Raw genomic sequence first — 27,587 nt, 5'->3', positions numbered from 1 at the left:
CCCACTACTGCATCCAGTTCTGGGATCCCCAGTACAAGAAAGACATGGACCTGTTGGGGCAGGTCCAGAGGAGGGTAATGAAAATGATCAGAGGGGTGGAACACCTCTCCTGTGAGGACAGGCTGAGAGAGTTGGGGTTGTTCAGCCTGGGGAAGACAACGCTCTGGGGAGACCTTATTGCAGACTTTCAGTACCTAAAGGGAGCTTATAAGAAAGATGGAGAGATATATTTTTTACCAGGACCTGTCCTGACAGGGCAAAGGGCAATGGTTTTAAACTGAAAGAGGGTAGAATTAGATTAGGCATAAGGAAGAAATTTTTTACAATGAGGGTGGTGAGACTCTAGAACACGGTGTCCAGAAAAGTTGTGGATGTCCCATCATTGGAAGTGTGATTTATGATTATGATGATTTAGAATCTCCATATGCCCCTTCAGAAATATGAGAATTCATCACCTTTATGAAATTGCTGAGGTTCATGTTCAGTTTTTAAAGTTAACTTTCCCACTTTGGTTAAAAGGATGTAGAAGATCAATTGCACTGAGAGCAAAAGATGTGTACAACCAGTACTGGAGAAATCAAGTCAACATTCTGCTAACCTATAAAAGACAACAGCATATACAATCTGTCCCCTACCTGGGCATGATCACACTCTGAACCACTGAGGAGCAGGGTTAAGCTTTAACTGCAAGCTCGTCAGCCTGTCTTTCCTTCTCTCACCTTCGTTACAAGCCCTACCTCTTAAAATCCTTTTCAAAAAACAAAGCTAACAAAAAGTTAGTGTCTTTTGTACTGCTTCCTTGTAGACATAGGTAACAATAAATAAGACAAAACAGAACAATTGGATTATATACAACTCCAGCCTCTCCAACCAATTAGTTAAAAGCACAGGAAAACAGTTGAACTATATCGAATCTCAGCATATCTGAGCTACTGCAGATAGAGAGGAGTCTGCTCCAAACTCAAGGACTCTGCAGCAAGAAACCTAAACTTCACCAGGGAGTCTCATTAAAGCTGTAAGAAAGGAAAACAAAAATTGAGGTTGCTGAATGAAAGACAGCAGTCCATTTCAATAGTCCTTCTTAGTCTTTCAAGATTCTGTCCCCCTTATTGGGGGCAGAGGCAATCATTCTTCTAGGGCATGAAAAACTGCAGAAAGAACCCCAACAAAACAGCAAAATAAACAAGGTTAAGTAGCAACAATTCTGGATATTTAGAAACTCTCTGATCAGATCGATAGCTTGGGGTAGGTTATTCATTGTCCTACACATAGAATTATGCCAGAAACATTTCTCAGCCACTTGTCATGTACTATCTTTCTTTTCTTTTTTTTTTTTTTTTTTCAGAAACATTCCATGTAAGAAGACTTTTTATGTAACTGCTCAAAGGCTTAAGAACTCTAAGCAGAACAGAGAGGGTATGTGAAAACCAGCTAAAAAGTTTTCTAAGTAATTTTATCCCCAAATTGCTTGGCTTGGCCCAAGTTCTCAGTCATCTATTTTCATCCTGAAAGCAGCTCATCTTCAATGCTGGTGGCAAAATTGTTACAAAGAGGGATTTGCTTAGTGCGCCTAATGTTGAGAGCACCTAATGTTCTGAAAAATGAATTTGGAAAACTTCCCAGACTGCACATCTGCCCCTAAAACGTGCAAATAATGGACTGAATAGTAGAAGGGAAGATTAAGTGAACACTTGCTGTCTTCTGCCTTCCCTCACCTAAACCTGTGTGGTACCTCTGGGTGACCTTTATAACACCCCCTCACAGAATCCTGGGTACCAGCTTACAGAAGCAAAACACCTGTCTAACATGCAGATGTATGGATGTGATACTGCAAATCAGCTAGTTATATGAGCACCATATGTCAGTGGTTGGAAAGAAGGTGCCATTGGAAGAAAATTCACACCATGATTAATTAGTAACATGAGAAGTTTTTTCTTGCTGCTGCTTTCTTTCTTTTGTTAGTGCCTCTCATCTTGCCTTGATAATGCAGAAACTTCTCCATGAAGCACTAAACATTCTTTAAATTAAAGTGGATCACAGAATCACAGCATTTACAGATGAATAGGATTCTCAGATCATCACCTCCTACTTCTGCTTTATGAGGCTGTTTCACAGAATGTATTTTCTTGACCTCCATCTACTTAGCAGTATGACCCAAGAAGTTAGGCCTCAGCTGTTTGCTTTCTGGGACAATCCCCAAGCATAATATATTTCACTGTCAGAAAATGTTTTCCTGATAATCGACCTAAACATTCCAGGTTTTATATTCCTCTCATTAGCCTTTACGGCAGACATCAGATGAAATTACTTATTTCATCTTCAGGGTTTAAATCTAGGCATAGAAAAATAAATAATTAATTTAAAACAGAACTCTAGAGGACAAGCATACCCAATATCTGTTCTAGCTCTACCTAATCATCAAAGCTATTGCAACTATAGCTGGTTAACCCTCACTTCCAATTGCAAATCAATTTTTCCACTTGCTGATATCCTTTGCTAGCACTGCTTACAACCAGTGAGGGTGAAAGCCTGAATTCTGGATGTCTGCCTCAAGCAGGTGTTTACTAATTTATTTTACATTTCAATTGGAACAATTCAGCTGGGGAATGAAGGAGAATTACTAGTTTTTAAAGATATGTTAGTACCTCTGATGTGAATTGGAGAACTGAAAATTTGTGAGTGGATTGAACATGATGTCCAAAATGTTTCTTTTTTACTACAAAAAAATGGCCAAATTTTGGATCAAAATAAAACTTTCTTGGAAATTTCACAGCATCCACTTTGCAAACAACAGTATCCATTAAAGATGGTATCCTCCTCCAGCTGTGTGTTACCACTTTCGTGTGTTACTATCCTGGTGGAAAACACGGTGTAAGTACAGCCTAACCCATTTCACACAAAATCAGCCAGGTAAGTACAAACAGACAGCGTGGCAAATTTGGAGAGCTCAAACAGCCCTTCCATCAGCAGATGGAAGGGGCCAGTCATCTCTAGCCAGCAAGCAATGCCCCAGAGCTAAAACCTCTTCAGCTATTATATTTAGATCTAGAATGGGATGTCTGAATTTGACCTTGATTTCTATGTGCTCTGTAAATGCTTCCTGGAGCTTAGGCACTACAGTTTCAAATATTTTGTCTGTTTTGCGCATTATCCCATTCAGAGTTTCATGCCCTGAACCAGGCTTCCACTATAGTTATAGGAGCTCTATTGGTATGATAGTAAGTGACTTGAAAAAGTGAGACACGGTGCATTGTAGTGGAGTACAGGCATGGGATGATAAAATGGGACCAGGATCACAATGGAGAACCCACAGCTATAAACAACTTCCCCATGGTCAGTTAAGGAAATGCACAGCTGGGCAAAACTGTTTTAGAAGTAATAGGCAGAGCAAAGAGCAAGTGTCTAGCCTGTGTAAAACATACTGTACACAGTAAACTTGGATGTGACATGCACTTGTGTTAGAGCAGGGAGGCATTAGAATTGGTTGGTTGAGGTTTGGTGGAAACATGAGTATGTAGGAGAGAAGAGAGAGACCTGAGGCATGGACATGCTGGAGGGACTATGGCGGAACAGGTAGACCTTGTGTGAATGGAAACAAAAGGACTGTACCTGCTAGAAATATTTCCCACTGAAATCTGCAAAGGATATTAAGATATCTGGACAGTTTTATGCAGCTTAACATAAGCTTTTTCTGTCCATACGTTATGTCACAGTCTTTAATTTACTGTGCTCAAGCAATAGTGATAACAGCGTCTTTGGTGCCCCACATGAAGAAAATTGATCATTTTGATTTCTACCCTGAACATAGGTGAATGCAGTCTATAAAAAACAAAGCACATCATAATCTGATCAGAGAGCACGATTCCTAAATGAATGTTGATATTACTCTCTCATATACTATAGAATCAAGAAGTAATTCAGATATGCAACCAAATTTAAGAACATGCCCACATCTTAAGTATCTTCATCACTAATGCAATGAAAATAAATGTTCAAATATTTAAGTAAAATGAAAACTTACTTTCAAAGGAAATGGGTAACTAACGGACATTTATAGTTTGTACAAAGTCTCCCTGAACAGTTTATAGGCTGAATATGTTCTTCTGTCTACCTACTGTATCCAGTATAATGCAAGTAGCAGATGGACACATTTTTATTTGTACATGCTAAAATGGATGCCCTAGTATTACTGATTTTCATTACTGGAAAAAATGGTTACAATATTTTAGCTAACCATGAAGTTCAATTAATGGTATGTGTCATCTTGTTTTACATGGAAGGTAAATACAGCAGAAATACATAGTGCACTGAAAGGAGGGGTAAAATGGATTTTGGATGCCAGTATGATTTCCATTAAACTGCAATAACTGACAGCCTCTAGCCTCTAGCCTACACCTATTCTGTTTTGAAAGTATGAAATTATCTGTTATCTGATATAAATTTTGGTTTTTTAAGTGGGATCACTATCCACAGCCCCAGTACTTTGAACGTTAACTGACAACAATTATTGGAAAGTACTAATACATTTTCCTTTCAGCAGAAAATATTAAAAAAATACACAGAACAAAATCATTTTTAACATAAGTGCTAAGCAGAATTCACTTCTGAAATATCTCACTGCAAGCAAACCTAGTGGCAGAAAAAGTCAAGGTAAGATGAATAAATAAAGATGTTTTTCTCTTACCTTCTAATTTTCTCCCAGGCCAATTTGCTCTTATGGGATTTTTTGATGGTGCTATTCTTAGCAAAATCTATCATACCTGAAGGACAAAAACATAGCCAGATGTTTGTCTGTAAACTTTGGAAATGCCTACAACCAGTTTTTATCTTAAGCTTGTTCTACTAGTTCAACTGCGTAATTTAATTCAGTGCCTGGAATTGAATTTTTCCTCTTCATGTAACAACCCCAAAACTGCTCTCTTTTCTCTGTTTAAGAGAGGAGATGTTGACTCCTCTCAGATAGAACATTAAAGCAGAATTCAGTTTATATTTGCTAAACACAGTGCTTTTACAACTGAATGGTATGCCCAATTGTACTTATAAAACAAAAAACATCAATTATAATAATTATAATAACTGCTGCTACTTTGAATTTAGATACACATGAGCTAATGTAAGACAGAAGCTGTTATGACTAACTACTCAGACAGTCATTATTGTGCACACAGTAATTTTTCCACAGTATAATCTCTAGATTTTTAAATAATTTTTTTTTTCATGCAGCATCTAGAGACTTAGGAAAGTAAGTGACGATATCTGAACTGACAAGCTTCTACTTAAATGGGATCTATCTCTCTGTCTATCTATATGTATAGATATATATACGCACACAAATATGAATAAAGCATTTCACAGATGTATTAGGATGTGGGATATTTTGGAAGCATTTCCTAGGAATCAGGCACTTTCACATGTCATACTAAGATATGAGCCAAAACAAGATTACAGCCATAAGCAGAGTGCCGTATGGTGAACTACCCTGTGCAATCAGATGAATGCCCATTTTGATACACATGAACACATGCACGAATGATAGAGATTTATACACGTGACACCTGTGCATGAAGTCTAAGTGTCAAAACAAAAAAATTAATGCAGCGTTTGCAGTGAGTTTTCACACCAGCCTTTTTGTGAGCCATGAGGTAGTTCATCAGACACAGTCTGACCTTTTCTTTAAATATATTATAAGGCTTACTTATATTTAGAAAGTTCATCTGTAAGTTTCCTCATAAATTTTAAAATGGAAGGAGTTTTAAGGGCAGATTTAAAGAAAGTGACCATGGTAAAATGAGCATTTGTGGTGAAAATTTAGGATATTGTCCAGCTTTATTGTACAGTCCCAATGTGTACCACGTGGTGCCCATGTGGCTGGCTGAGTCTGTGGAGGATGCTGTGGTGGGAAAGAAGAGGCTAACCCATGGAGTTTGTCTCATCTCCTGGAGGGTCTTTAGGGAAACCTCTCTGCAGACTTCTTGAGACACCCTAACATTCTCCCCACCTTTTCTCCTACCACTTCTGTAGCTATCAATAATACTCCTACCTTCATCACCTTTCTCAGCAGTCCTTCCCACTCGTATTTACATAGTGTTGGAAATAGCATCCAGCCTACTTAGATCGTTTAGCTACTAAAATAATGTAAAAACTATAATCTAAATAAAAAGAACTCATCCTCAAAAAAAAACCAGAATAAAAAAGCAGAAGAAAAATATAGAAAGTATACAGTTTCTACAACTGAAGTACTAAGTCAAGTCCTGTGCCACGGCAGTTGCAATAAAAGCATCTGAAGGCTCAGTTCTTTTGTAAAACCATTTTTGTTGTTATTTGGATTTATCAAAATAGCTCCTCCACTGAAAAAATTTGTCAGCATTATCCAGACTTTTCATAAAGATCTCCATGAAAGCATTATTTGAATTTCTACTTTTGGTTCACTCTCTCTTAATTTTTGCTCTTCCTTCCCCTCAAAACGTCATTTTGATCCATTTAATTATTAAAAAAAAACCCCAAACCTGAAGTGTTCCATAAAAAAGCACAAAGTACTCCCATTTAGATATAAACTATTTTTTCTATAACTTCAAAGAATCTTGTCTAACTGGAACTATTTAATTTATAATTTTGCTCACCTTTTGCTACTCTCTATCTTTTGTGGACTTCTTTTTCATGATGTATTGGCATGCTCAAATGTACTGTTTTCATTCTTGCATGTTTCCAATCTCAGACATGCTGATGGCACTTAACTACTAGTTAATAAATTGACTCCTGAAGTAGCTGGTATTCAGCCCAACAGTGAAGCCAGGCCATCATTCTGTCCCATCAATAACAGACTTTTAATCAAACAGAAATAGTACAGAGTCGGGTCAATCGCTACCTCCTATAATCAGCACTTTTCTGTGCCAGAGCCCTTTTGTTTGACAGGAGTTGCAAACACGTTGTACACCTGGTATTGACACAAGTTCTCTTAAGAAAGAGCTCTTGTTTTTGTATTGAGTCCATCACTGGCTCTAGCGGATTGCCTTATTTGTGTATCTTCAGAATCACTATTCATTTTGCTACCTGTCTTAAACGCTCCACTGCACTTACATCTTATAAGAAAAATACTTTAATGTAAACACTCATCATGCTGACTTGGCACTATACTATAATAAACCTACCCCAAAGCCAGTCCAGAGACTTAAATATGTCTCCAAGCCAATTGTATGAGTGTAGAATAGCGATTTCTTTTTGCTGCCATAGTATCCATTATATCCCCTAGGTGCAGCTAGTTTGGGAACAAAAGAAGAGTCATTCTGTCCTATAGCTTTCTTTGATAAATAGGATCTAATGATAACAAGAACCCTAATGGAAAATACAGACCATTGGTCAAAAACAATAACAAAAAAAAGAATAAGCTAATGCACTATTAGTCAGTGACAATAGATGTGTTAGGGTGCTAGAATATTTATACAATACTTGTAAAAAACTGATTTGTAATAGCCATAATGTTTCTTGTTCAGCAGCCAACACACCCAGAGCATTTTGTGTGCAATTATCATGAAATAATGCACTAAAATTGACCAACTGTTTGAAATATTCTTAGACACAGATTTACAACTGAAGTTAATTCATTAAAGATTTTTTTAATAAGTTGATTTCTAAACCATAGCTCTGTGATTAGTTTATAATTATTAATAGAGAATGTATTAGGACAAAATGTGTTTCTTAATTAATTTTTTTAAATTTACATTTCCACTTTCAGGAAATATTTATGTCCAATTTCCACTTCTGGAACCAATCCTGCTGTGAAATTGCAGCCTTCTGAAGCATTTGGCAACTCAGAAACTTAGCTATGAAATTTTGCTCATCATTACATTTTTCTCTTTTCCAATTTTACACTTAATTATAGACCATTAAATCAGTCCCCAGTAAACGTATAAGATTGTCAGTCTTATGCAAGGCGGTTCGTTATTAACCATCATTGACAGAATGTTGGAACACTCAGAATGAATTCCTTTATACATTTATTTGTCATATCACTTACTGTAGAAAATGCAGAAATCCCTAAAATAGCTTTACAGTCACAATGTTTGGCAGTAATACTTAATCTAAATTTGCCAAGTCACCTGTATTTGATGCAGGTTTTCTTCAGTCCCATATAAAGCACTTTTCTTCCCCCATTCTTCACCCCTCTACCCCCCATCTTTTCAACATAAAAAGTGCTCTGGAGTCACTTTAATAAGTTTCCTTTTTCTTTTTTTCAGAAATCTCTCAGATGACTGAGCTTGGGAGCTATGGTTCACTGCTAGAACTACAACCCTTACTGTGCTTTCAGTCAAGATGAAAAAGAAATGGATGAGAACCGGAAACATAAGAACAAGATAGGAAAAAAATCCCATTTGCTGTGCCTATTAAAATATAGGAGAGAGACTTTAAAATTGGTATTCTCTCTAATGTTCTAATAATTCTCAGGCAAACATTTTAGACACATCCCTCTCTTCTAAACTTCATTGTAACCCAATGTTACGGATCCAAAGACAACGCAGAGACCCTTAGCCTGGCAAGCATAATGGGAGCATACTAAATCACACAAACAGCACTAAATCCATCAAGAAGCACAGCACCTTGCCATTACTGTTTAGAAACAATATAGAGAGGTACCTATTTTTGTGGTTAATCCATTCATCAGCATGAGGGAATTCAAATCTACGTCCCCTATTTCCCAGGGGAAAGTGGGTCTATACCAGTCAGCTAGAGAGTACTCTGAAGAGAAGTGCCTTTCCTCATCCTATTTAAGTGGCACCAGGATGCCAACAACACGTGAACTATTGCATCAGCGTAATCTTTTAAATTTAGTGATTAGGTAATTCAACAACAGACCAGGGCAAGATATTTGGACTGGAGTTCAAGCTACCACATCTTTTTATGCTTTTGAAATGAGGCATTGATTGGGTAAAACACAGAAATAATGGCTAAGGGACAGAAATCTAGTTCTGCAATAATGAACCGTGTCTTTTTTTTTTTTTTTTTTCTTTTAGAGAGACAAGCTTATCTTATTTCAGTATCTCAATCAAAATCCATTTATCTCTACAGGAATATATTGGCAAGATCAAAGATTTGAACCCAAGTTCAAGAATGTTTCTGAACACATATTTAATTTTGAGCAGAGTAGTACTCCTGAAGATTATGGTGGTTAAAGTTAATACATACTAGAATGTGGCCAACACAACATAGACATTATTTACTTTGGGAATCAGGTTCCCTGATTTTAAGAGAGAAAAGCAAATCTTTATCTGATCTTATTTCTATTAACCCGGCCACTGTAGTACCCAACAGGCGCAGTAAAGTGGACTTCCTTCCAACTTGACTATCATCAGTGAGACAGGCACTGTGCCTGGACCACCACTGTAGACCCAGTATGTGCGACACCACTTAACAACACAGGAGGTAGACAGTGACGAAATACATGAAGATGATGGGATGGTATATGATTCACCAGAAGCATCACTGTCGTTACAGAGGTTTGTTATGTGCTAATAAGCAAAAACAAAAGACCAGCTTAAACTTCCAGCTCCAACTCCCAATCATATTAAACACATCAGGGCCAAGGGAAAAGGGAATTAATTCTTTTGATGAATTGAGCATAGCGGAGGCTGTTGAGAGAACGTACATCTAAACCTCGCAGAAGACCTATTCCAAAGACTTTTACAGAACAGTGCTTCAGTTAATGACGCAGAATATATGAAGAAAAAAACGACACATTGTAATGGGACAGTTAATGGCCTTGCTGCATAATACCCCTATGGTACAGGATAGGTAGAATCAGTCACCTGAATCACAGTCTCACCTCCACGGTGCTGAGAAAACACAATAACAGTAAGCTCCTCATGGCTGAGAAGCACGACCGGTAGGGTAAATAGGGAAGGAAAAAAAAAAGAAACAGGAAATACAGCGGCTGAGGTTTTTTGTATTTCACAGTTATCGGACCACTGAACTAGAAAGCCGATCCTACAACAGTGATGGTCACGCTTCAGTTTAGGAAATGGTGCTGCTTGTAGTAACTCAAAGCCAGAATTCCGACAGAGTACATCCCAACCGAGACTGCTAGTGTTTCAATAACTCAGAGAACGGCAGTACTGGATGGTACTGGACAGTGTCAGATCACCATTTTCACTAAGTGCTGGGTGGTGCTCCAAACAATTGTTCTATGTTCTCTAGTGAGAATGGAGATGCTTTATATAATAGATGGTGCCAAAAGACAACTGGTTTTCATTGTCTTGTATTTCACACATCCATTCTTTTTTGTCCTTTTCTTCTTCTAAAGCTATTGTTTTGTCACACAGGAAACAATTTGTCTCTATTTTAAATAACTTCTCAAGAGGACATTCGAGAGGAGATTGCTTAATTGGCGTTTCCTGCTGTTGTTTCTTTTCTTCTAGTTATGGCATTATCAAACTCCTGCTTCCCACAATTATAGCCTGTAGCTGAATTAACTGCTCAACATTTATGATTAGTTGCTCAAAAGAATACCTATATATCACTGTTCATTAAAATTCTCAGACAATTAGGCTGGTAAGTCTTCTTCAGTCTTCCGGGGTTTTTTTCATATTACATTTTTATGAAAAATAATAATATTTTACATGTTTTCAATTAGGACTAAAATCCTCATAAAATTAAAGAATGTTTTTTCCATAACTACAAACTCTTTTAATGTTACACAATGGAACATAAATCAATAAACTTCAAGGTACAGTATTGCACATTCTAAGAAAGATATGAATCTAAAGATTTCATCTTGATAACTTCCTTTCTATTGTTTTATTTGTGAGAAAACGTGACACTCAATACTTTATTTTCCAGTGAGACGTTATGATAGTCTTATAATGATTATTAAAGTAACATACAGTGCAGCCTTGAAAGTGCAGGCATCGATAGTCTTGTAGGTAAGGAACCAGACTGAAAGATTCTGTTCTCAGATATCCATGAAGCATTTCCTATGACACTGAACAAGTTTTGTGCCTTTGTATTTCATTCGAAAGAAAGAAATTCTTATACTGCCCTTTTTTTTTTTCCTCTCACATTCCACTTTGTCTACACAGCACTACCCAGTTTGTGTAATAAAGATAACAACTCCATTCACTTTTTGGTGAAGTTCCTCTAAGTGACCAGAGAGGTAACCTGGCCAATAATAAGAAGAAATATGTAATTCATTCAGCATTTTAATCATTTAATGTTTCCACCAGAGCATATGCTGTGGATGCAAATTTATAAATATGTATATACACACACATACATATACATACATAAAATAAAACTGAATTTATTTTGTTCCTACTATCACCATCATCAGTGCCAATTACAACACTAAACCTAATAACATTTTCCTAGAATACTTAGTTTTCATGAAAAAGAATTATCAAGCCTCAGATGGGAGACTTTCAGACCCAGATAGGAATCCACTGTTGTAGCTTTTGTGTAAACTCAAAAGTGGTAACAAGCTAAAAAATCCTGTAATTTTCAAAATTTAGAGGGAGTAGAGATAAAACTCTAAAAAGCAGTTGTGAAGGTCATGATAGCTCATAGCTATCAAACTAGAGCCAGTATCTTAACTTAAAGAGGACCAGTTTTATAAGTGAGGGAACATAACTGATCTGTGAATTACATCTTACTGAGTATCAGGAGCATTGATTAAAATATCATTAAAAGAAGAAAGATTTCTAAATAAGCATGGTGTAACAGGAACAACCAGCCCAGCCTCTAAAATGAAAAATCCTGCTGCTTTGATAAATCATGAGTTTTATAGGTATCAAAAAAGATACAGGGGGAATTGCTTGAACTTTCATTTATTACTTCTTTGAACTTCCAATTAATCATTGGCAATATTCCTCATTGTTAAAGAAAATGAGTAGGTTAAGAATTCTTGTGTGTGACAGTGTTTCCAGAGCTGAAAGAAAGTACCAGGAAAAACTGGTCAAATATTAATGGTGAGAAGAAGTGGATAACAAGGTTCTGTGTTAGCACCAATGCCATATTTAATACTTGCCTGAAAACTGTAACTTGACCTCTGTCTTTCCTCTAAAATTTTAAGTACTGATAAAATGTTCATGTGCTGAATGACGGTAAGGTTGGATGTTTGTCCTTTATTTGAGGAAGAGCTTTTGCTCATAAATTAATGGAATAATTTTAAGAAAAAACACAATTATTGAATCTTTGCACAGTTAATGATATCTTAGATTGTCTATACAGGATTTCCTTTATCTTCTCTAAGATGACTGCAAGCAAATGCCACTTTTCTTCAGATTCAGAGGAAAGATTTACGGATAATGTCCAACCTTACTTTAGATACATTATTTGAAATAAATATAATTTTCTTTAGCATTTTTTATTTTTCCAGAAAAGATAATTGCTGTCCCTCATATTCCCCTGCTCCCCACCTCCCCCCAAAAGAAGATATTTGAAGTACTGAAGCACACTTCTAATGTAGGAACAGCTGATCAGCAAAGTATAGCATAAAACATCAGAGCATTTCGAAGAGAAATATACTGCTTGGTGTAAAGAAACGGACAATTATTTCACAAAATAAAAAAATCACAAGTATAACATTCCTAGCTCTTTTTACCCCTAGTGAGTATCTTTTTACAGAAGAACTGGATAGCTATTTACCAACATATCACGCTATTTTAAAGTGCTTTAAAGTTAAGTGCCACATACACTAGTTTTCTAACTGACCAAATACAACCTGTGCTATTAAGTAATGTTCTTTCTACTTCTACTCAGTGGCTCCCAATGTTTTGTCTTCTCAGAATTCTCATGAGAAACCAAAGAGGTTTACAGATGTCTGTGTCCTGAACTGTAACGTTAAACGGTTCTTACTATTTTTTCTAACATATCAGTCCCGCAGTACGTCCCCAGGGAAGCTGCAGACTAACATTCACTCCCTGTAAGCAGTTGCTTGTGATGTGACTCCTAGCACCAAACCGATTTTATGTTATCTTTGGAAAACAAACCAAGAACAAAACCAAAACCTTACAGCCCCCAAAACACCAGGTTAAAGGAACCCAAAGCAAACAAAAAAAACCCCAAAACTCTGGGAGGAACTAATGGATGAAAAACAAGACTAAAATTTGTTTATGTGATTTTGAACCAGATTGATGGCACATGCAACTGTAAAGACTTGGTGTCTTCAGAAAAAAATCCTTCTTAGGAGAAAAATTCTCCAGTTTCTGCCTAGCATGACATAACTCTATGTACCGTTTTAGCTCAGATCAGAAGTGAGTTGTTTGAAACTAATCTCCAGATTGTCCCCACTTATTTTTCAGGTAAACTTCAGTCTTCTCAGATGAAACAAAACTGGAAGGTGCATTTCAGGAATGCTGACTCTGTTCCTGTCATTGAGGCATACAGTCTCTGGGTCAGATGAGAGCTCATCAAAACTGAAGTCCCCAAAGTGGGGACTGAGTACTTAGCACCTGATAGTTCATTGTCCAGGTCCACTCCTTTACTCACCAGCCAGCCTTCTGCCCACGTTACAGTCCATACACCCGAACTACATCTCACAAATTTGGCTGTAAAGATGCCATGGGAAACCACATCAAAAGCACTTTGTCAGAAATCAATTACATTAGTCAGGCAAATTTGCCCATGGTGAAGATATGCTGAACATTCTCAAACATCCTCTTGGGTCATCAGGGACCTCCTCTGATCAGTATAGCATTAAAGTGAAAATAAAAATAAAAATTAAACATATTTAAATGCTAAAATATATCAAATTGTTCCATTAGGAAGGTATAGAAACTGCAAATTACAGTGTCTGAGCAGGTATAAATACTATGTTCAGAATACCTGTCCTGGTTTCAGCTGGGATAGAGTTAACTGTCTTCCTAGTAGCTGGTACAGTGCTATGTTTTGAGTTCAGGATGTGAAGAATGTTGATAACACTGATGTTTTCAGTTGTTGCTCAGTAGTGTTTAGACTATAGTCAAGGATTTTTCAGCTTCTCATGCCCAGCCAGGGCACCTGACCCAAACTGGCCAACGGTGTATTCCATACCATGTGACATCCCATCTAGTATAGGAACTGGGAAGGGGGGGGGCGGGGAATCGCCACTCGGGGACTGGCTGTGTGTCGGTCGGCGGGTGGTGAGCCCTGCGCATCATTTGTACATTTCAATCCTTTTATTACTACTGTTGTCATTTTGTTAGTGTTATCATTATCATTATTAGTTTCTTCTTTTCTGTTCTATTAAACCGTTCTTATCTCAACCCACGAGTTTTACTTCTTTTCCCTATTTTCTCCCCCATCCCACCAGATGGGGGGGAGTGAGTGAGCTGCTGCGTGGTGCTTAGTTGCTGGCTGGGGTTAAACCACGACAATACCTTGGTAGAAACAGCTGGAAACATCTGGAAGAAAACTGAAGATGTACAAGAAATTAACTGTAAATGAGAATGGACTTCTTATTCTAGCCAAAGAAAAACCCACATTTTTCAATAAAGGAAACTTGTTAGCCTTTTCCTAGAAAGCCTTTAATAGGAAAGTCACCAACAATAAAACTCCATAATTAATGAAGACAAGAGTGGTGCATAATGACCCTCTTTGTAATGCTGGCATTCTGGTGACAATGGATTCTACATAAATAATCTTAGCACTGTACTAAAGAGCACCAGAAAGAAACAGAATATGTGTGACTCTAATCAGATCTCTGGGACTGGGCTGCAGTTAAGAACCGGACAGAAAGCGACCAAATAGATAAACTAAGACTCTAGTCAAGGATATCTACCCAGAGGATTTATGCATGGCCAAAGTATCTAAGTAGTAGTTGAAGAGTATCTAGTCAGTACAGTCAGTGGTGCCTGAAGAGCACTCGGTTGATCAGCAACTGGGTATGTGCTGGAGGATGAGCTGGGGGCTCTCAGCCCAGGGGGTGAGCTGCCGTGAGGTGGCACTGCTGCAGGACAGCTCTGGCACTGGCTCAGCCTCACTAAGAAAAAAATGTTGCAAAGGTGTGAGAAAGTATGTGAACTGCCACTCTGCAAGACAGGATAAGTGAAAACACAGAGGGTAATTGCTGAGGTGGTAAAAGCTGTTTTAGAATCCAAGTGGAAGAAAACAGGTGTGAAGAGAGATAAATTCCTGGGGCGATAAAAAAGGCAGAGAAGAGGAAAGCAACCCAGTGGCATCGACCAGCCTGTTCCAAGGAGCAAAGCAAACCCACCTCTCCCCACGGGGCTGATGACTGCCCAACCAGCAAAGACCTGCTGGGTGCTTTGGGTGGTGAGCATACTCCTGCTCAGTCTGGTAAACCACGAGTCCCAGCTACGTGCTGCTGGTGTTAACAAATAAATAACTGCTTTGTATTCCTGTCTATGGTCTGCTTCCATGGTGATTTGGGGCATGGCAAAAGGCACCCAAACACCAGTAACACAGTCAGGGAAGGTTACCAGCTCAGTGACTATAAGAGGGACTTAAATAGTCTGTGCATGTCAGCCCCTGCGCAAGATTGAGTTGCCTCAGCATGGTCGGCTGTTTTCATTTTAAGGCATGTATGTTACCCAGCCTGGCCTCAAGCCACTAGTTCAGAGGGGTGAGTGCATTTGGTTTTTAGTGTGGTAGGACATACCTTTCTCTCCTGATGCCTTCAGTACAGCCTTTTAAACTAGCAGGTATGGACCAGCCCGCTCTGGAAGTGGGCTGTTATCATTTCACAAAGTAACAAAATGATAAAACTGGAAAAACTCTGGTTTGCATCTTCATAGCTTAGTTATCTTCTGCCTCTCCTTCTCTCTGGTTTCTCCTTCTCAAAATAAACTTTTTCTTAGCTGTGTCAGGTAAGTTGGTTAATGTGTTGCCCTTTACTATTTTTCCAGTGGAAAGGGGAACATACAAAGTTATGACCCTCTCTCTATGTGTTTGTAAACAACAAGATCTACTCTTCCTTACTTTCCTCTCATGAAAGCTTATTTTCTCATTCCCTATGCTTGTGCATCCTAATACAATATAGTAAAGGAGGGGACAATCCAGAAAGTTTTCTTCTCCTGTTTAAGAAACTATTCTGTGCCTTTATTAACACCATTCTTGGCCTCTGCCTGCCTACTATAGCCTACTAAAGCTGCAAAGGTAAAAGTTCATTTCGATAGCTATTTTTAGATTGAATACCCTTTTTCTGTAAGCATACATCTATCAACCAACTCGATGTCACGGAACGTGAAATTAGAAATAAACCCAGTTTCATCTCCCACTGTCTGCAATAACTTGCTTTTAGGAAATGTCTGCCAGGGGATCAAGTCGTGCCTCCTTCATGGGCTAAGCTTGCTGCATTTATCAGAGACATAGATTAACAGTCCTTACCACTACCACCATCTTTCTTTTTTGTTCAGAGACCTGCTAGTCTTTCAGGGTATTACACTGTTGTTGCCAGTGAAATGACTGGAAAATGCAATGACTTACTGTGATAACACCATCTTCGCATTTAGATTTTTGTAAACTGTGAAAACTGAAGGTTTCCAAATGTTGAAGACTTACACACTTAAGTAATGCATGCATTTTCTTAAAAAAACAAAACAATATGGTTTTCCCTTTTTTCTATCTGTTGTTCAAATTTAAGAGGTCTGTTTCAGACTACTAAAATCAGAAACATTGTTAAGTGTGAGCAAATTTTTTGGACAAAATTATCAAAGACTCGTATATCTTCTGTAATTTCTGGCATTTTCTGGGTAGGGCAGACTGAGGTCAGGAATTGGGAAAACATTTCTTTGGCTGAGATCTAAGCCAAATAAGTATAGTATTTTCTTAGGTTTGATTAGGTTTCTACTGACAGCAGAAATATTCCTGACAGCCAGAAAAATGATAGCTTCCTTTAAACAGCCTGGCTCAAAAATAGACCAAATAATTACAATAAAAAGAAAATGAAAGGATTTATCAATTAAATAAGTTTGGCTCATGAGCAGAGTCTTGAGCTAAGTAATTCTGAATTGGCATTTATAGAAAAATATTAGCAAATTGATTTGCTTGAGAAGCAAGCAGGAAGATGGTTTGTGAGGGTAATAGTATAACTATATATAAAATAATTGCTGGCAGCATCTAATGCGAAGAAAGGGCAGAATTAGGAGCAATAAGGTTACCTTATCCATTGCCAGCATCTAAGTTCAAAATGACTGTGTTTCAGACAAAGTATAGGTCAATGAAAAAGCAATCAGAAAAAGAAGAGTTCCTAATTTGAAACTGTTTGAAGCAACTTCACCTTAAAAAACAGATGTGAAGCAGCACACTGTTAAAGTCTGAATACTTGTATGAAGAGGAATTTGAATAGGTAGTTAACAGTTATTTTTGATTAAATGGTTTTCAAAAATAAACCAGCCTAAAAAAATAAAATACAAAAAAAAAAATCTGTCCCTGAAAACTGGAAACCCAGCACATTGTGTAACGACAGATAAACTAATGTCTTAAACAGGTAAAGTTAGATGAAATACAGCAAGATCGTTGACAAAATCCTACGTCTATTCAGCTCATTTTTCTATATATGTCTACAAAAGCAGTGAGCTGAATCACATTCTTCAAAAGTATCTTTAAACATCTGCTTAGCTTCACACACATCTACAGATTTCATCATATTGTGTGACTTAAGCATGTGTTTAAGAGTCTGAATAGGGATTACTTTAAGGATGTGCTGTCTTTGGACAGCTAAATTGGACTCTGTAAATATATCTGGTGCTTTCCTTGGTGGGAAACAGAGAACTTGGGAAGATTGTTAGCTAAGGTCTAAATTAAACTAGTCATCTATGAGGAGATGATTGCTCTCCAGAGGTGATTTTTTTCCTCTGCACAGAACCTGTGGGTCCGGATTACAAGTTTAGGCCTATATGTAACGTTTAGATAGCTCCCATGAAGACAGCGCTGAGCCAAGCCTGCTTTAAATGGGCTACCTCAAGGTCCAGCAGGAGACTGGCAATACCCACATGGCCAATGTCCCTGCTTCTTCAGAAAGACTAGGAATGTCTTCCATCTCCTTGCATACACTAAAACGCAAGTAGAACAATATCAATACCCCTTCCAAAAATACATATTCTTAATTGGTTTTTTTAGCATAGACAGATTCTCTGCAATATTTTTTAAAGACAGGACATCAGGCAGCAGTTCATGACTGGAAAGAAGCTTGAAAGAAGCAATGACCAAGGCATCTGAATGCAAAAAGGAATGAGATTTGGGATTCATCTTCATCCTCAGCAGGCTGTCTGCTCAGTCTGACACTTTTCATGGAACCCAGTCTGAAATATAAATTTTCTTCCTATGTGTTGTTCAGTTGCCTTCTTCCTAAAATAAGGTGTTTTCATCCATATTACCTTTTACTAATGGTCCCCAACTTACATTAACTCAAAAAATGGCATTGTTTCAGCTAGAGCTAATCAGTAAAAATCGAAAATGTGCCAAAGAGTGCACTAATGATTAAACAGTATGAGCAATACCATGCCAGTGCTGGGACAATGTCCTGGCCTTGTTCAGCTTAATGGTATAGATGTAGCTTTTATATTAATAATAAAATAAAGGAATATATAAAATATAGCTTTAATTTCAGTGTATTAATATTTAGCCTTAATTTCTTTAGCAACACCATTTTCAGCTTTAAAGCCTCTAATGTTACCCTGGGTTTGGTACATAACCAGTATTTCCATTTATTATATGAGATTGTTGGCTTCCTACTCTGTCTTTGGTGTAAGAGGCCTCCAATACAATCAAGGAAAATCAGAAAAAAATATATTTTTTTTGTCATTATAGTCATCAGATTTGCATCTCTAAATGCACACAGGGCAGAAATCTCTCGAGTTTTATGTTCCTTTTATGGATTTTTTTTCATATATTAAATTTAAGGATTTAAAAGCTTTCTGTTGTGCTTTTGAGGCCCACTATTAAAAATTGAAAATACTATTAATAAAATTATAACTATTTTTGCTTGAATTCTATACACATTTATATCATCAAAGCCTGAATAATTTGTTTTATAGGGAGAGGTTTTGTATGTATTTCAATAAACACACCTGAAAAGCACATTTATGAGCATGACAAAATAAATTATGCATCACTGATTAAAGGGAAATACACATTATAATTAGGTACAAGCAATATCAGAAATGCTGGGCAAAGAACAAAGACAGCAAGCTTTGTATAGTTTAAGGCAGAGATTTGCAATTCTCACTTTTGTCAAAGGAAATTGGCCAGCTCAACTTTATGTTTTAGTCTGCAAATGTATTACGATTCTTTGCATTCCTTCTGGCTGCACTGGTATGAAGTTTGAAGATCCATGTTCTTACTATATTAGTCATGGTTGTGACAAATCTAGTCTTTTGTTGCTCAGAGTCAAGCAATGGTAAAAGTTCTTCAAATACTCCAGTACATGGATAATTACAACTTCTTAAAATGTAATCTTATATGTACAATTCTTGTTTTGTAATATGGACAATGTAGGATACAAAACTATAATTCAAAAATATTTTGATTACATTTTCAATTCAGAGAGTCTCTTAGAAAGACTGATGCATCATTCTTTGAAGTGCCTCTGTTTTTCTAGGAACTAATGCATGTGAGCCTTTTCTCAGATATAGCAAATTGTCCTTCAAGACAATAATCATGCTAATGGGAAAGGACACCTTCACTTCAGCTATAGAGTATCATTTCGTTGTTATTTCTTCTGTTGCATCCTGATTAATTTATTTAAATTGATGTTGAGCAAATGAGTTATGGCTTGGCTTTTGCATGAGCAGAAATTTGTATTTGAAACTACACAGGGTAGATACAAATTGTTCTTTTTAACAACTACCTGTTACATTTTACAGGTTTTAGCCTTTAAAATGGGAAAGAATCTCAAATTACAATTAATAGATTTTACCCTGCAATTCCTGTTCAGCTCCAAGCCTCCATTTCCCCCTTCTTCCTCCACCTTCAGCTGTTTCAGTACGAACATTGACTTTTCAAGGAATATAAAATTTCATCCTGTTTGTGCAGTCTACATGTCTTTGAAAATAAGGAGCCATAGTCCAAGATATAGATCACTGGAGTGGAAAGCTGGATTCTCATCCTCGCCTTGTCTTGACAGTTTGTGAAATCTGTGTAGGATTCACTGCAGCTTATTTTCTGCAGGTATAAAAGGAAGAAAAATAACACCTATTATTTTCTCAAGTGCTTTTGGGACTTAGAAACGTGAAATGGAATGTTAGACTGTGACATCCACAAAAATATTCTTGATGTTTCTGTGATCTCTGTAGGTACACTTAATATGAAGTTACTTGTTACGAACAAGTATCAACAGACCAGAAACGTCTTATATTATATGCATATAACTTAACAAAGCCAATAACATTTCATTCTGATAAATATTGAAGCCATTGAAAAATTGGAGTTACCTTTATAGTGGGACTCTTCCACTAACCAGAAGGTTTGAAGTTGTTTAGTCAATAGTTGAAATGAAAAAACATTTTCTTTCTGTATTTTAGCTCGCTGTGATGCTTTCATTCTGGCATAGACTTCCTGTTTACACACCAGACAACTGCAGGCTGGTAGACATCGTAAGTCACCTTGCTCATCCTAGTGTGTTCATTACACAAATAATTACCTCAAATGTTCATGTCAAACTCCAGATCTCCTGGTTTTTTGAAACACAGGAAAAGAAATGTAGTATGCCTGAAAGTCACTCCCCAATCTGGGCTCTGTGTAGCTCAAACAGTCCTTCTGATTCTCCTAAGCTCTGACGGCTAGCATTTAGATAGACCATCTTTCCATAAGAGTATTTTGAAGTTCTTGAAGTCGGAGGTGATTCTTTTCCAAATTGTGAGAAATCCCAGGAAAACTCCATCCAACACTCATCTCTGCTCTCTTCTATGTCGTATCTCTCTCACTGGATCACTCCATTCGCTAGAAGTTCTCTAGACTGTGACGGCCACAGGAAGAGCCCAGTATTTACCCAGAGTCAACAGGCACCGGGGCAAGGATGCGAGTAGGGACAAAAGCAGCTCGGATTAGTCACCAGCTCCTCCATCCACCCTCTGCCATGGTGAGATGACAAGACATCAGAAATGTTACTTCTCCTTTTCTGGTGTAACCAGTCCAGGCTCACTGGTTAGAAGAAAACAGTTTTGGTGCAAGACTGCAAGAGGCTGCAGGAATTAGGGGAACTGCTGGTCAGGGCTGCAGAGGAGGTGTACGTAGGCAATGGTTAGAGCAAAGTGTCGGTCCTCTCCAAACCTGGACTGGACACACTGTGGAAGAATTTGGTGTAGGAGAGCAAAAAGTAACCTAATCTGTGGGAAAATACAAGGAACTACTGAAAGTTGGGCCATGATATTTGTAAGAAGAGTGTACTGCACCGAGGCCAGTGCCAGCTTTGCCAGAGCTCAGGGCCAGGCCAGTTCTGGAAGGGAACAGGGAGCAGTGGATGTCACTCCAGAGGAGGCTGGATGTCAGCACAGCAGCCGTGCTGGGGGCCCAGGGAGCAGCAGCGGCAGCTGGCAGGATGTACCCAGGCAATAACATAAAAAAGGGGCCCAACAGTAACACTTGAGAACAACACCTCCTGGAGATGTTAAGTCACAGTTGAAGCTACCCTGTCAGAAAGGTTCATTAATATCCATTACAAATTATTCATTTAGCCCTGAATTTAATCAGTAATCTTTTACTTCACCACAATGTAGATATAATACTGTTTCAATTCCATTATGAAGTCATATTCTGGTGTGGTCCTAACCAAAGTAGACTGAATATTTAGGAATATCACTGGCTAAATGTTCACAGATAAATGTTCACAGATATTTTAAGATGCATGTCTTTAACAGCTGACACTCATTAAAAAAAATATTTTTCAATTTTGAAAGATATAAAAGCATCAAAGAAAGTATTGATTTCATATCCATTCAAATGGTTTGTGAATAGGTTTTCTTGTACTTCTTATCCAAAGTTTGTTAGGTACTAAGATGGCATTTTCAAGACATAAAGCTTCCTCTCTGTCATATAATCAAATCTTTACGTCCTTCTCTTTCTGGCTTATAATGGGAAGTCATAGCCTCCTGTTTATAAGATCATAAAGGCAGTTACATGACAAAAATTGCAGCCACTAGTAATGATACTGTTTGTTATGAAATTGTAAAACATTCAAGTATATGTGGAATTGACTTTAATTAAATCTTGCCAAAAGAATAAATTTTCAAAGCACAACGCCCACAGCATGCAGGACAAGGCAGTTGTGCTCTTCTAAACAAAGGCACTTCATGTCAAATTAATTTCCTCTAAAATAGATTAATAACTCTTCCTGCTGTACCTCATTATATTTTCCAACCTAAGCCTAGGAAAGAAGGGGGGGGGGGGGAGAAAAGAGAGGGAACAAGGCTAACCAACTACTCTCATAAAAATTAATGATTGTAAAAACTGAATGAAACTCCCATTGTGCCACAAGACGGATATAGTATCAGGAGATTAATGGGACATGAACCCTTTCTTTCTGAAATCTCTGTTTCAGAGATGGACCATCTCAAAAACAACTAAAAATCTTTATTAAAAAGATCTGATTCCTTACATGAATAGAGTTGGAGCCTCAGTTCATTCCCTAATGGACTTGTAACTCATAATATGTAGAAAATGTGTGAAACATTAGGTGGAATTCTCTCTCTCATCCAAAAAGCACATCTCATACCTTTCTAAACTCGTGCTTTTTAAACAGATCCTCTTCTTCCATTAGTAGTGTTTGATTTTATTATTTCACATAGTTATGGGTGAGACACGTTAAACCCAAAGCTAGATTGTTTATTAGACACATAAATATTTATCTTCTGATTCACACAAAGTCACCAATTGTTTCTTTATGCTGTTCTTTTACACTGTACATAAGACAGAAAAAGAATAAAGCTCCAGAGCCGTACAACCTAAAGGCAAAGAAATATAAGAAATAAGTATGGTGAAGACTTTCTGTATCCCAGGTGCGCTATGCAGTTTTCTTTTCTGGGAATAGGGTAAATAAGCAAAGAAGCAGGAAAGAAAAATGTGTTTCACTTTGGGGAACACCTACACAAGAAGTTGCAGAGAAATCTACAACAGCTGTCAAAGATAACCCATAAATCTCTTGTACATTAATACATCCCCTGTACAGACGTCTTACTGCACACAGGTACTTTTTTGCTTATGAGTATATGTTTGTTTACATACCTAAAATTAATGTTAATGAAAATCAATTGTTGGGTTCTCAAGTGAGTAAAAAGCAAATGTCAGATTTGTATTAGCCTGCACAACCTCAGTTCTTTCCCTTTGCATTTCTGTTCTTTTTATTGAGTAAGGCAGGCATTCTGTGGGGAAAAAAAACCCTCATAAGTGTATATTTAGAGTCAATAACACACCGTATATGCACAGAGCTTCTGACTTGAAACTGGGAAATGGCCAAGTAGATATGTTCATTTTCTAATTTTTGACTATTTGAAAACTTACAGGTCTTCAGTCTGTGGCAAGGAGATTATTAACCTAAAAAGAGGATGCGGTTCTGGTTCCAGGTTCAGGTTCTGGAAGAACTTGATCCAGTTTCAAGGAGTTTCTGCTACGATGAAGAACATCACTCCCATGCAACTTCCAGAAGAGAAGCTGGAGCTGCATATGAATTTGAGGAACAGATTCAAGAAGGCAGACTGGCCTACCTGGTTTTCACTTTGTCCCCTCCATTCTCAGCCTGATGCCAGCTGTTCTGACAAGTCCCAGTGCAGTAATCTTTGTTACTACTGCTCTTGCAGTGGTATATTTCAGGCCTATAAAAGTTCTCTTTGCTTCACTATGGCTTCATTAGACTGCTAAAACTTTCCTAGGAAATGCAACTGAGGATGGAGACATCAATTTTTTAAAGGTGCATAATTGAAAGAAAAGCAATTAAAATACATATGATGAAAGGTAGAGAATAAAGCTTGAGAGCTTTCTCCATTACAAATGTCAAAAGTTCAAATAATCACTTAAGAGATGAAAGGTTCTAGAGAATCACCAAAATATATATAGGAAATATAAGCAAAACCACACAGAAACCTAATGTAAATTGTTAAATAAAAAATAAGGAAGTACGTATTAAATTTTCTTGTTTCTGCTCTGAAGATTCAAATTAGATTAAACTTCAAAACACAGTTCAATTTCATTATGAAAATCAGGTTGTCTGCCTTACTCAATGACTTCATTGTATTGCCTGTGGTGAGGTGCTGAGCAGCTGCATCTTCCATAGCTAGCCAAAAAAATAAAAATTAAAAAAAAAAAAAAAATCTGATTACCATATAGGAAAGCTTGATGGACATGTAAAGGATATGTAAAGGCATAGAAGAGAATCAGGACTGAGAGTCTTCATTCACAAGTGGGTCAACATCTTTCTTCATTATGGACCCATAAAAAAAGAAAACATACTAAAAACATCTGAGTTCTTCTTAACAAAAAACTCTAACCAACCTGTTGTAACATATATTTAATTCAAAAAGGGAGAAAAACAGTCTGTTATTCACAGTCTCAGTTGCAACAGATAACAGCACTATCCTGTATTGGAACAAATGTCTGTAGCCACGCTGAGGATCAGTACAAAGGGTTAATAAGGATATCTTTGTGAGCAAATGAACACATGCGAAATGTTCTACAAAACATGTTTTAACTCTTTTAACAGATAGATCCTTCTTATCCCATCAAATGTGTGCCATGTATCATTTATTTTATTAATTGTGAGCTGTATTTCTTCCATCCTGCATTCTTCCTATTTCATTTTATTTAGTCCCTGTGCTAGTGAAGCAATAAAAACTTTCTTAAGCCAAAAAAGTACTAAGTAACAGAAACATTTACTTTCTCTGAAGATAATTCTACGCCATAGGTTATTTCCAGCCTACAAGGAACTGATAAAAAATACTGTATTAGGGAAGATAGCAGGATATAAGCAATGACCCTGGAATTTAAAGTGAAGCAAGAGACTGGCAACAAGTCAACTACCTGCTACCCTGTATGCAACAAATGAGCATTTTCAAAACCCAGCTTGTTATTCAGCTAATGTAAATCATTGGCTTGGACCAAGAAACATATTCCAATTAGGAACTATCACATGGGATTCTACAATGAATGCAATTATTTTTTTTTCAGTATTACTCATCAAAACAATAGATAAAAAAAAAAAATTAAACATTTTTGAAGAGCATACCCACAGCTATTACTACCTTTTCTTTTCTATGGGCAGATGTGAAGAGAAAATTGGCCAGTGCTGAAAGTTATGTTCAGCCAGTAATGAAGCCATGCAATTCACACATACTCAGCAAATATGCAAGTTATGCTTCGTACAGAAAACACAACCCACCAAATTCACAGACTTCAGTAAAAATGGTGCAAAAATGGACCTCAAAAACTGTCCTAAGCTGACAGCCCTCAGATGACAGCTCTCAGATGATACTCAGTGGCAGGGAACCTACAATATTCCCAGGAGATTTATTCCAGTACTACATTATGCTTACAGCTCAAATATTTTTCCAAATGTGTAAACTGAATTTTTCTTGCTGCAAGTCAGACAGATTACTTCTTGTCTTATCTACCCTGAACCTGTAGGAAAGGTCACCTCTTCTCTACAATAAAACTGTGTTAACTTTGGGCAGTAATCGTGACACTATTAAATACCTAAGTTCAGTAAGCATTCACAGTCTCAATCTTTTTTTATACGTCATGCTGTCTCAACCATCTCCTGTTGGTCCATATCTTTCCTGAAGTTCATTCAGTGCCCAGAATAGTGCCCAGCATTCCTGTGAAACGCTTTCCAGTACTAGACAATGCAGTCATATCACTTTACAGATCCATATCTGTAGTCGGTTGTTCCTGCTAAATTGCAATACCTTGTGTTGTCTTGAAGAGCTTTGTATTATTTTCATATCATATCTCCAATCTGTTAAGACCTGCTGAATTCTAATCCTTCCTCCAAAATAATTTAATTATCTCCTGGTTTCAGGTAGTCTGAAACAGCAATAATTCAAGTGGTTAATAGAAGTTTTTAATAACACAAGATCCAGATGCCTTACATTTCAATTTTGAAAAAAATAAGTGAAAACTACTCTGTGTATTTGTACAACTTTTGCACCCATGCTATAGTACTTTTCTCAAGAACATGTCTCAATAGCTTGTTTATAAGTAAGATGGGTGAAACAGTGTCAAAAGCCTGTCTGAAGCTAAGATATATGGTATCTACAATTTATTTCTGTAGAGAGATCTCTCACATTACAGATTTATTGAGGAAATTGAAGATAAGTGTCTGTCTTATAATCCCCATCTCCTTTTCCCTTTCCTACCTCTTCAAAGATGCACACTGTATTAGCCTGGTTTTAGCCTTCTGGTATTTCATATACCTTTCAGAAATTATCAATTAGAACTTTTCTGAAATTGCCTCAGACAGTGCTTTACAAATCCTAAGATGAAAGAGTTCTCCAAGGTCCTAATTATTTTGTTATGGTCAATATGAGAAATTACACTTTAAGGAAAAAAAAACCAGTATATACCCCAGTTCTGTATCACTATATTCTAGGACAGAAGGGCTTAATTTCTACTTTGTGACAGTTAGGTACTGATCATAACAGCATGTCAGGACCACAGTGGCTCATACAGAGCTCTCCACTTGCAATTTGGGCCACACAGAAAATATGATGGAAAAAAGGAAAAATTCAGGAAAAAAAATGTGTTAAATGAAATGTCGCATTCATAAAAATGTATCCAGTTCTATTCCAAACCTGATAGCAGGACTGAATAAGCACATTTTAAACCATATTGTTTAATTTCCAACACTTCATTTTCTGTTCATCTGAATCACAGACTTTGCTCTACAAAACAAATAGTTCCATGACCACACAGGATTTGATGAAGACCGTTTTTTCTGGATTCATGCCTGTTGTTGACTGCTGTTGTGATCATATCTTTTCTAAAATTTGGGAATACTTAAAAGGGCTGTCTCGCATGTGAATTCTCTACTGCCGACCACCAAAAAAGTCCATGCTGCAGCATCTGCAGCAGACAAGATTCTTTGGCATTTTTTTCCTCCTCCTGTCCACAGTTTTCACATTATTTTCATGACTTCAGGAATTCTTTTCCTGCTAAAACTCTAAATCAGGTCATCTTGCTCTCAATAACTAATAAGAGAACACAGAGAGAGTGAATCCTGCAATAAAATGTCTTAACTCAGGTGACATGATCCCACATTTAGAATATACTTATAATGTACCAGGATATTTTAATATTTTTCTGAACCATCTTTTGTTTTTCTCCCTTAATCATCAAGTGTAGTTTAATAGGAAAAGTCTTCCTGACACAAAACTTGAAGATGGCTAAAAAGTAAAACCATCACATCCCAGCAGAGATTTTTTTTCTCACCCTAGCTTTCACCTTCAGTGTCAGGACATACAGAGAGAGAAAGAAAAGACATGGGCACCTGAGGACTTGTCAGCTCAAAATCTTCAAACTAAATTCGATCAGTTCCTTCTGTGAGTTAATAACATGGACTGTGGGAAATACCAGGAGTAAAGTTGCAGACAGAGGTAACCCTGAGATAACACAGCAGTGAGTTAGCACAGCAAGACAGGGGATAACACAGCAGTGAGTTAGCACTGCAAGACAAG

Source organism: Buteo buteo, chromosome 17 (genome assembly GCF_964188355.1).
Source record: "Buteo buteo chromosome 17, bButBut1.hap1.1, whole genome shotgun sequence".
In the NCBI taxonomy this organism is placed as follows: Eukaryota; Metazoa; Chordata; class Aves; order Accipitriformes; family Accipitridae; genus Buteo; species Buteo buteo.
The sequence above is the reverse complement of the archived record's forward strand: the minus strand, read 5'-3'. Positions refer to the sequence as shown.